An 11,487-nucleotide genomic window follows, 5' to 3' on the forward strand; every position below is an offset into this window, starting at 1 on the left:
GTTGTGAATTTTTGGCGGTACCTGCAGTTTCCAAATAGTTTTCCAATCAACCCCAACAATACAGTGATGTGGATCAGACACCTCACGCATAGCCTGCTGGTATACACTACTGGCCGAGAAATAGCCCGTTGTCGACCAGCGCCAGCTCCACGAATCCGCAACTTCACATAAACTAAGCTGGACTCTCGTAATTAGGGAAGCATCCCTCTAAGTAAACATACCCTGGACCAAGTTCATATCCCAGCCCCTTTCATCTGGAATCCTCAAATCCGATACCATCTCACATTCAAATCCCTCCCTTCTGTCACTTTCCACAAAAGGATTATCATCCGATAGCCAAGGTTCCTCCTATAAATTAATATTCTCCCCTGTACCTACAGTCCTCCTCACCCCGCCAGTGATAATATTATGGACAGCCATGATGATCCTCCAAAGGAAGCTCGGGTTGTTATTTATCCCAGCCTCCCAAAACGAAGAGTTAGGGTAATATCGGGCTTTATATACCTGAGCTACTAAGGAAGTTGGATTTCAGAGGAGGCGCCACCCTTGTTTAGCTAGTAAGGCTAAATTAAACTGGTGCATTTGTCGAAAGCCTAAACCACCCTCCGTCTTAGGCATACACAGTTTATCCCAGGATTTCCAATGGATACCAGAACCTTGGCACTCAGCCGAACCCCACCAGAAGGAGTTCATCAGTTTCTCGAGGTTATCAAAAAGAGATACAGGAAGCAGGAATAGACTCATAGCATATGAAGGTATTGATTGAATGACAGATTTACGTACAATTTCTTTACCTGCTATTGATAGGAATTTTGCCTTCCAGCTATTCAGGCGAGCCCGAATCCAATCCTCCACATAACGGAATACCTTTGTTTTATTTCTTCCCACCAGGGATGGAAGCCCCAGATACTTGCCAGGTATTGAAAGCATAGTGATGTTAAGGAGGGAGCTTAAGTCTGAGCGTAAAACCTGACTGCAGTTCTTACTGAATGAAATAGAGGACTTATTAAAGTTCACCTGCTGGCCAGAGGCTTTCTCGTACATCAATAGGCAGTGTTTGACGGTATTACACTCCTCTAGAGTGGCCCTGAAGAACAGATAACCATCGTTAGTAAAGAACAAATGGGAAATAGGCGGTGCTGAGCGAGCCACGCGACTAAGAGGCCTTCCGCACAGATCAGAAACAGGTAGGGAGAGATAGGGTCACCCTGTCTGAGGCCCCGTCTTGGGATAATAGGGCCGATAGTGTGCTCACCACTCACAACATGGTATGTGGCTTAGGTTACACACTGCATCACAAGCTGAATCCATCTATCATCGAAGCCCAACTTTTCCATCATTGCGCTCAGAAACTTCCATTCCACTCTGTCATAGGCTTTAGCCATATCCAGATTTAGAGAGACAAAGCCGTTTCGCCCCTGCGATTTCCTGTTTAGAAAGTGATTAACCTCAAATGCTAGCATAATGTTGTCCGATATTAGCCAACCCGGGATGAAGGCACTCTGCGCAGGAGAGATGATAAGGTGAAGGAATGATTTTAGCCGGTTAGCAATCGCTTTCGACAGAATTTTATATATGACATTACATAATGCTATCGGTCTGAGATCAGAGACCAGTTCCAGTTTTTGTTTCTTCAGGATCAGAATTAAGTGAGTCTCATGGATGTTATCTAGTAATGAATTGAGCCACAGCAGGCATGAAGAAACCACATCCAGTTCCACCGAGTCCCAATAATGTTGATAAAAGCAAGGGTTGAAGCCGTCTGGGCCCGAACTCTTATCCGGATGCATAGAGAAGACTGCGTTTTTAATCTCGGTGCTAGTGAAGGATCTTAGAAGCCGCTGATTATCAACTGCTAAAATCCGGGCTTGAACGCTGTTCAAAATGCTATCAGGGTCACTACCAGACGATGAGAAGATGTCCCTGAAGTAGTCTGAAATAAGCGACGGCAAACCAGATGACCAATCTACCCAATAATCAGAGCTATCTTTCAAACTGAGTATCGTATTCTTTTTTCTGCGACTGGAGGCCGCTGTGTGAAAGTATTTGGAGTTGAGGTCCCCTGCCTGCAACCAGAACCTCTTGCTCCTTTGTTTCCAGAATATCTCTCTTAGTAACAGTAACTCATCCAGTTTCTTCCTCGCCTCAAGGAACAGCTCTTGTGAGCTCGTGTCTTGTCCAGATTTCAGCCATCTAATATCCTTCTGACAGGCAGTGATTTCACGATGCGAAGCCTAACAGAGTTGACGCCCCTATGCATTTAAAGTCGTGCTGCAGTCGTACTATTTTTGGGTAATGTTCGCTGCTAGTCCCAGTTTCCACGCTAGACGAACCGTTAACTCACAATCTGTCTCACCGATCCACCTGTTTTCAAATCGGAATCGCCGATATGGGATCGACGCTGGAGCCAAAACCGATAAGTAGAGGGTCGTATGATCACTCCTCATAATATCCTCATTAGAAATTACAGCCCTTGGGAAAAGTGCTAACTAGGACCCTGAAGCCAATCCCCGATCCAGCTTCTCCTCTATACAGGCTAATGAAGGATAAATTACATACGTGGTGTACAACCTTTACCCATTTTCACACTTTGGTGTACAACCTTCAATTTTGCACACTAAAGTGTACAACCTTTTGGTGACCTCCCACTAAAGTGTACAGCAGGTAATTGTGACCGGTCAACCCGAAGTCAACGCGCCACCTCAACAATTTAAATTTTCTAAAAATAAAAAAATAATCCCATTAATATAAAATTACTTTTATACCCTTTATAACATCATCTTCTTCAACCTCCATACTTATTTTCTTTCTACTCCATTTTCAAAAATTATTTCTCTCTCATCAACCTCAATCCTTATTTTCTTTCTACTCCATTTTCAAAAATTATTTCTCTCTAACTCTCATCTCTCTCATTCTCTCTTATTTTCTCTCTCCTCCATTTTTTTATAAGCACAATTTCTCTCTCTAACCCTTCCATCTCCCTCTCTAATTCTCCATTTCTCTCTCTAATTTCCCCCCTCTCTCTCTAACTCTCTTTTTGAAATGTATGAAAATGCTGTTACCGAGCTGCTGCTATGCAATGTGCATCAACTGCTACCATGAATGGTATTCGACATTACTTAACCTTCCTTTACTCAATGTTTTAACGCCCAAAGTGTCTTGAAATTTTACAGGAATACAAGATCAGAATCTTGCCCGTTTTTCCGGGGAAGTCTAAAAAGAGTGAATTCATTGACTATGGGTTCTCACCTGCAATAATGATGTGGTTGACACTAATACCGTGTTAAAAGAGAAATATATTTATATGAATAGCCTACCAAAGATATCCCGGATGCTCTTTTTGTGATGTACTAGGAATACCTAATAATATAAGCTGAGAGACAAGAAGAGTATTGTATAGAGGAAAAATGCCTTTTTCTTTTATATCCTGGTTCCTCTTTTTTTTCCTTTGTTCTTTCTTTTTTCCCTGTAATTTTGCTGCTCTTTCCTTTGTATTTTTTTGTTCTGCTGTGGTTGCTGTTTTTTTGTTAAATTCATTTAAAATCGAAAAAGAAGAGGAAAAATGCCATGTAAAAGGGTAGCCTATTGTTAGGCATGAAATTGACCACATTCAAAGGTGTTAATTATAATGAATTAAGGGTGTTTGTAGTGCTTTATTACATGAAAGAAGGCCTTATAGGTGTTTTTATGCAGATAAGGAAAGACTTACCCGAATAGACTGGAAGCAGCCTGTTCGCACAACGAAGAGGAGATTATGACATTCTTTGATCCAGCGGTCAAACGCGGGAACCCCTGATGATGGACAACGACTAGACGGGAAGCAAGTACGACAGTAGCTGTTGGCAGAGAGGCGGAGAAGTGCAGGCATAAAGTAATAAGATGAAAAGAAAGCTCGACCCTTGAGTGTTCAAGGGTCAAAATGATCTTCAACCACTTTTAGCAATTTTTAGATTTCTGAACTGTTGACTTTCTTTTGTAATATATTTTGTGCGGATACTTTTCAAGTACCGTTTTAGACTCGGACCTTTCCTTTAAATAGAGGTAGTAAGGAAGGAAAGGTATCGAGTATTGAAAGAAAGAAAAAGATAGACTTTTTGGAAGGAGGGAGAGCTCCATAAATGGAGTTTTAGAGCATTGAACTATCTGATTGCTCACTCGCCAGTATGAGTGAGTAATCCTTTTGAATGGGCTCGGCCAGTCGGGGCCGGTAATGTAAGTTTTTTCAAGTCTAGCAATGAATGAATGATGTTAATGCATGAAGTGTTTGTTAAGGATTTATATTCCAATGCTTGAGCATGTATGTTTGTGTTAGATAGATGATAGGAAACTGCTTTCATCTTCACCGAACTCTCTATCAAACATCCAACCCCGAAGCAGAAATGTTAGGTGGTTTTACCATGGGTTTTCTCATAAGAAATGTTGTTTCAATCTTAATGCAAGAAAGAACAAACCTTTAGGACGCTACAGGTTTTAGTAAATTTTAGAATCTTAAGAACACACGAGAGTTGACTTAAGTGAGAGTTAAAACAGAAACCTTGGCTTCAGTTGCATCATTTATGATTTGTTTGGTTGTTGTGAAGCTTACAGTAACCTGTTCCGCTGTGCTTAGCCTGTTCTCCTTATGATCATTATCAAGCAATCATTTTCACACGTAAAGCAACTTTTTAGTCATTAGTCTTCACAACTACCAACATCTGTCAATACAAAAGAATCACACACTACGAGTACCCTGTTCACAAAGTATTTCTCATAAACTTTGAACTTCAATCCCTGTGGATACGGTACTTGACTTATCACTTTTTTACTTGTATCTAGTGCACTTGCTAGAGTCCATTCCGGAGACAACACCTATCATCTGTACCTCAGCTAAACCACTATCAGAAATCGCTTTTTGAAAGCCACACATTAGGGAATTGGGGTGCCTGTTGCCCCCTCTCTTCTCAGACGGAATCAGAATGTCATTAAAGTCTCCAATAACCAACCAAGGCCAGGTGGACATAAAGCTTAGTGATGTCAGTAGATGCCAGGACTCTGCTCTCCTGGCCCTCTCTGGGAAACCATAAAAACCGGTTAATTGATACTCCGGCAAACCTTGAACAAAAATTTTAACATCAATAAAGTTAGGAGAGAATCTGAGCATATTAACTGAATCAGACTTCTTCCACATGAAAGCAAGACCACCACCACAATGCATATGATCCACACAAGCAAAATTAATTTTTCGTTTTATTGCTTCGACTTTAATACGATTACATTTAAATTCCATTAAAAATATAAAATCCGGCTTCAGACGGGATACCGGTTCAGTGAGTTATCGAACTGTACGGGCGTTCCCGAGTCCCCTACATTTCCAAGATAGAATGCTCATAGCCCCTGGCGGGTCTGTTCATCAAATCCCATGATATTCACTTCAGCATTCTTACCATCAGCATTACCACATGGGTTCATTGCATATGTCTTAGCCCCTTCACCACCTGACTGTTTCTGCATATTCTGACCCTCTACTCGCTTGCGTTTGGCTTCTGAGATATCGACCCCCTCGCTGTCAATTTCAGAAACTAGAGAGGCCCCTGCCCCCTTACCTCGTCCAAAACCTGGTGGAACATGCTTCTGCACTTCTGGTCGCTGGCCGCCTGCCTGACCCGTCGACTTGGCTATTTTTGGGATTTTGTACGATGAACTAGCACTGACATTAGTGTTAGTGATATCTGAGAGCATGGGGGAGGCTGTTGTTTGTAATGGGTTTGTTAGGAGGAAATGAGACTGAGGCTGACTTTTTGTACGTCTGTTTGGTGCCCGCATCCAGGTGCCATACACTTTCTCTACCAGTTCAGGTTCAGCTACTTCTAGAATCACTGGGCAGAACTTGTCGGCATGTCCGATACATCCGCAATAAAAGCAGAAGGTGGGGAGCCTTTCGTACGTGTAGATGAAACAGAGCGGGAGCTCGACTTGCAAGACAAAGAGAACGATAAAGAGAGAGAAGAATGGCTGGAAGGGTACCACCCGAACAACCAGTCCAACCAAATCAGGAAGAAGAGGGAGAGAATAACAATCCTCCTGTCATGAGAATTAGAGACTATTCGAGGCCAACCACGGAAGGACATTCGTCGTGCATCGTGTTGCCCAACAAAGGGAACAACATGTTTGAGGTGAAAGCATCTATGATACAAATATTGCAGGCAGCAGTACAGTTCAATGGATACCAGTTGGAAGATCCAAATGGGCATATCTTTGAGTTTATCACACTATGCAACACTTTCAGATCAAACCGAGGCGTTTCTGACGATGTGATCAGGCTAAAGCTGTTTCCTTTTTCTCTAAAAGATAAAGCAAAGAACTGGTTGAAAAACTTGCAACCAGGAACAATCACCACTTGGGAAGAAATGGCCAGCGCCTTTCTGATGAAATATTTTCCACCAAGACAAGCCATTAAACTCAGAAACGAGGTATCCCATTTCGTGCCAGAAGAGGATGAATCCTTAGCTGAGGCATGTGAAAGGTACAAGGAACTACTAAGAAGGGTACCCAATCATGGCATTCCCATGTGGATGCAGATGCATAACTTTTACAATGGGGTAACCAACATTTATAAGATCCAAATTGAATCCATTGCCAATGGAAACCCCGAAGATCTGGAACCACAAGCCTTGTACGACCTTATTGAGAGAGTAGTAAGCACGAGTTATAACTGGCACTCCACCAGAAGTGAAGGAAAAAATCGGGAAATGAAGATGTTGTGTCAAAATTGACAAGCCAGGTAGAACAACTTGCCAAACAGCTCGGGAAGATAAATGTGTCCTCAATCCACAACGAACCATCGTTCAATGATATATGTGATTTTTGTGGAGGGCTTCATTTTAACATAAACTGTCCCGGAGTCAAGCAAGGGAAGGGTGCACAGGCAGAATGCGATTATGCAGGGTATAATCAGAGGAATCCACCGAACCCATACTCTAACATATATAATCCAGCCACAAGAAATCATCCAAATTTTGGATGGACAGGCCAGCCCAACCAGCAGGAACAACCGAGGTATCAGGAACAACCAAGGAACCAACAACAGCAAGGAGGACACTACCAGAGGCAACCTCAGCAGCATTATAAACAACCTATTCCACCAAAAGAAGATGTAGAGCCAGACATGAAGACGATGATGATGCAGTTCATGAAGCAGACACAAGCGTCAATTAAAAATCTGGAAACACAAGTCCATGAATTAGCTGCATCTACGTCAAAAGGAAAGGGAATAATGCCAAGCAACACGGAGCCAAACCCAAAAGGCGATGTCATGGCCATCACTCTGAGATCTGGTAAGCAAACTCAACCAACTGTATCTATTGATGAAAATGTTGAGTGTGCAGGAACATCCGAAGAAACTGAAGGAGAGAAGGAACAAACTGTTCCTAATCAAGAAGAAACCATCGAAAAAAAATCCACCAGTGAGCCAGATCAGGGGGAACGCGGAAAGATGTACAAGCCACCTCCGCCGTATGTTCCACATGTGCCATATCTAACGCGGTTAATCAACAAAAAGCTGGAAGAACAGAATTCTAAGGTGCTAGACACTTTGAGGAAGTTGCATATCAACATTCCCTTCGTGGAAGCACTTGCCCAAATGCCGACATACGCGAAATTCCTAAAAGACATCTTGTCAAACAAGAAAAAGCTGGAAAACATATCAATGATCCAACTCAACAGGGATTGTTCTTCAATACTCCAAAACAAGGAGCAGCTTCCGAAAAAGCTAAAAGATCCAGGGAGTTTTTCTATTCCTTGTTCAATTGGAAGGTTAAATATTGAAAATGCACTATGTGACCTAGGAGCTAGCATAAACCTAATGTCGTATTCTGTATATGCTAAACTAGGATTAGGAGAACCACAACCCACCAGAATGTCAATCCAGTTGGCCGATCGATCTGTATGTTATCCTAGGGGAGTCGTGGAGGATGTGTTGGTCAAAGTAGGAAAATTCATATTGCCTGTTGATTTTATCATAATGGACATAGATGAGGACCTGCATGTTCCTATTATCCTAGGGAGACCGTTTTTAGCAACGGGTAAAGCTTTGATAGATGTGGGAGAGGGAAAATTGTTTTTAAGAATTAATGGATAGGAGATCATTTTTAAAATGAATGAGGCAATGAGACGAGCTAACACTAGTGATGACACATGATGTTTCTTAGATGATTTCCAAAGTCTTTCCCCTTTGCAGGAACAGGACACTCTGGAAACTCTATTGGGAGAAGAGGTGAACTTATGTGAAGGAACAGACTGTTCAATTGAGTCCAACCTACCTACACCTCCTTTAGATCCTACTATCCCCACTCATCAAGAACCACCAGAGATACCAACTGTACCATTATCTAAACCTGAACTGAAACCGTTGCCTGCACATCTCGAGTATGCCTTCCTGGAACCACCCAGCGGGAGCCCAGTTGTTAGACGAGGTACCGCGGCCTAATCTCCCGGACGGACCGGGGGGTGGACACCTCATGGCGATGTAAGCGGTGATTGGCGCCGAAAGCAACCAATCGTGGAATCAAACTGCTCGGCAGGACCGGAGCTCGGAGATATGGAAGAGTCGCCACCCATGAATGTGAAAATGAACACCGATCCCTTGCGAGAGACCGGTGTGGGTTCGGAAAACTTAGGTACGAGCCGAGAAGGCTAGCTCCTTTCCGGAGAAAGGCTACTAGGCACCCCGACATCGCCCGGTTATGAACCACCGGCCTCCTACTCAGCATGTTAGGCGATAACGGACTAATCGTATATTTCTTTAAGTTTAAAATTCATTTGAAACCTTTTCTTTCTCGTTTTGAAAACCGTTTTGAGCATACATTATTGAAAAGCCATTTTAGTAAAGAATCACCCATTTACATCAGTTCAATATACATAGGAAAGAGAGGGGGAGAAGGAAGAATTGATTTATTTGTAACGTGATTTATGCTTCGTGTCACATACTAATTCTATACTAATTCACTTCCCCAAAACGAGTTTATTTACATGGTTCGTACCTTAATCGCCGTTGGAACGATTTAGGTACGTTTCAAAACCCCGTTTAATGATATTCACTCGAATCGCCGTTGGAACGACTCGGGCGTTGAAAATGTTGGGATAAAAGCCTTTAATAAGAAAACGTGGTTAAACATACGAGTCAATTTTATTTTGTATAAATCATTTAAGAAAAACGAAAAAACTCCATTATTTACAATGAAAACGATTTTAATTACAAGGTTCGCTTAATCCGTCATTGGAACGGACTAAGGTTTTAAAACGTGGCATTTTAAGAAACGATTTGAAATGTCAAGAAAGCCCTATTTATTTACATTAGGAATCTCTAAAAATCCTTTAGTTTAAGTAATTAATTTGAAAACTCTTTTTGTGATTTATTTTCCCCTTTTGACTCAATGGACTCTTTACTTGTCCTAATTACAACAATGAACATATTAAATCAAAATTCACTCCCAAATAAAGCCCATTTGAAACATGGACCCATAAATGTCCAAAGAATAAAGAAAATAATATAGGTATATATATACATTTTAGCCAAAAAAAGAAACATGAAATAAGGATAAGTGAAAAGATACTATATAATACATATATGAGAAATGATAATAAAAATATAATACCTTTTGATTTTGAACATATGAAAATAATAGATGAAAACTTCTAAATAAGAAAATAACATTTATCCCCAAAATAGTTTCACCTAATAATAGCTAATGTAACCCAAATAGCCCAAAAACTATATATATATATACATAATGTAATTTAAATATCAAAATAACACCAATTTATCCACAAAATATCTACTAATTAATTACTTCCAAAACACCCAAGTAAATAACAATCTAAAATAAAATCCATTATCATTTAAAGGAAGGAAAAAGAAAATATATATATACACATACTTATATTAGATTAAATCCAAAAAATGATATATAAATATTCTAAATAACTATATGTACCAACTACCCAAAAATAGTTTGAAAATATTTATTACATAAATATACATAGATGTACAAAGGATCAAAAGCTTAAAAGTTGAGAAAGATGGACCAAAACAGAATTTTTTACATTCCAGCAGATTTACCGACGGAAAATCCGTCGGTAATCAGCAATTACTGACAGAAAACGCAAATTACAGCAGCACTCCAATTATTTCCAGATTTATTCAAAAGCTTTAAATTAAGTCTAATTCAATCGTTTTGGATTTCCGAACTACCAAAAATGGATCATAGTCAATAACGGAAGTTCCTAAAACGACGTTTTTATTTTAAAACATTATTCGGAAATTTCTTTAAATTAAAACTTATAATTACAACGTTTTTAATACCCGAACTACCTTTTTATCGGATCACGGTTCGTATTGGGATATCAAAATGAGGTTTTTTATTTTAAAACAAAACCGAATCTTATTCAGAACGAAATGAAAATTAAATAAATACACAAAATTAAATAGAAAGTGATAAAATAAATGAATAACTAAATAAATAAAAACTATGACATAAAAATAAATAAAGGAAAGAAATAAATTAAATAAAATAAAACGAGTCTAGTCCTCGGATAATACCTTAAGTTTGGTATTGACGATTGAAGTCGGTTGATTCCACGAATCGTGCTTTCCCGGTATTTTTTGTGTTTTTAGTAAAATCTTAACTTTTAGGAATTTCGGAATTTTTAGGAAAAAAAATGTTTTTTCCCAAAAAAAAAGTCACTTCTCTCTCTAAAATGTTAGAGTGAGAAATTCCTCTCCCAAAAAATCCTCCCCTCAAATGCATGGGGATCCGTGCCTTTTATAGGCATTGGATCACCGGACGGAATGGGCGACGCCCGAGCAGGATCGGGCGTCGCCCAAAGGGGTTGGGCGGCCGCCCAAGCCATGTTGGGCGGACGCCCAACCTCTGTTGGGCTATCGCCCAACATTGTTGGGCGATCGCCCAACAGAGTTGGGTGAGCCCCCAACAATCGTTGGGCGCGCGCCCCACCGACGTTGGGCGCTCGCCCGACGATCGTTGGGCGTTCGCCCAACGTCGTTGGGCGCTCGCCCAACGGCTGCCGGGCGCGCTCGCCCGACGCCTGCCGGGGCGCGTCGTCGAGCGCGCGCCCATTGCCGCCGGGCTCGTGCGTCCAACGGACGTCGAGCGCGCGCCACTCGCAGTCGGACGCGTGCGTCCAGCGGACGTCGAGCGCGCGCCCCGTGCTGCCGGGCGGGCATCCGACCATCGTTGGACGCGCGTCAGCTGCCGCTAGGCGCTCGCACCGCGCCGCTGAGCACTCGCGAGCCGCCCAATCGACGACCGCGAACCATCGCAACTTCTCCTTCCTTATTATATATTATTTTTTTGTTTCTTTTAAAATTTCCGGAATCAACCGCTTCAACCCTCTTGTTTACAGGTTTTCGTCACAGGTCCTCCGACTCGGTGTCTACAGTTGCCCCTACTTTCCTATTTTGACAGTGATGTGTGTGTTTTGAAAACGTTT

General features: G+C 41.4%; 1 non-coding gene across 1 annotated transcript; it reads right to left on the minus strand.

The window, feature by feature from the left end:
• Positions 1-6,434: 6,434 nt before the first annotated feature.
• Positions 6,435-6,541, minus strand: LOC136231589 (small nucleolar RNA R71). The gene has a single exon (XR_010689963.1). It is a non-coding gene; the product is annotated as a small nucleolar RNA R71 (small nucleolar RNA).
• Positions 6,542-11,487: the final 4,946 nt, after the last annotated feature.

This window comes from Euphorbia lathyris, chromosome 5 (assembly GCF_963576675.1).
Source record: "Euphorbia lathyris chromosome 5, ddEupLath1.1, whole genome shotgun sequence".
Lineage (NCBI taxonomy): Eukaryota > Viridiplantae > Streptophyta > Magnoliopsida > Malpighiales > Euphorbiaceae > Euphorbia > Euphorbia lathyris.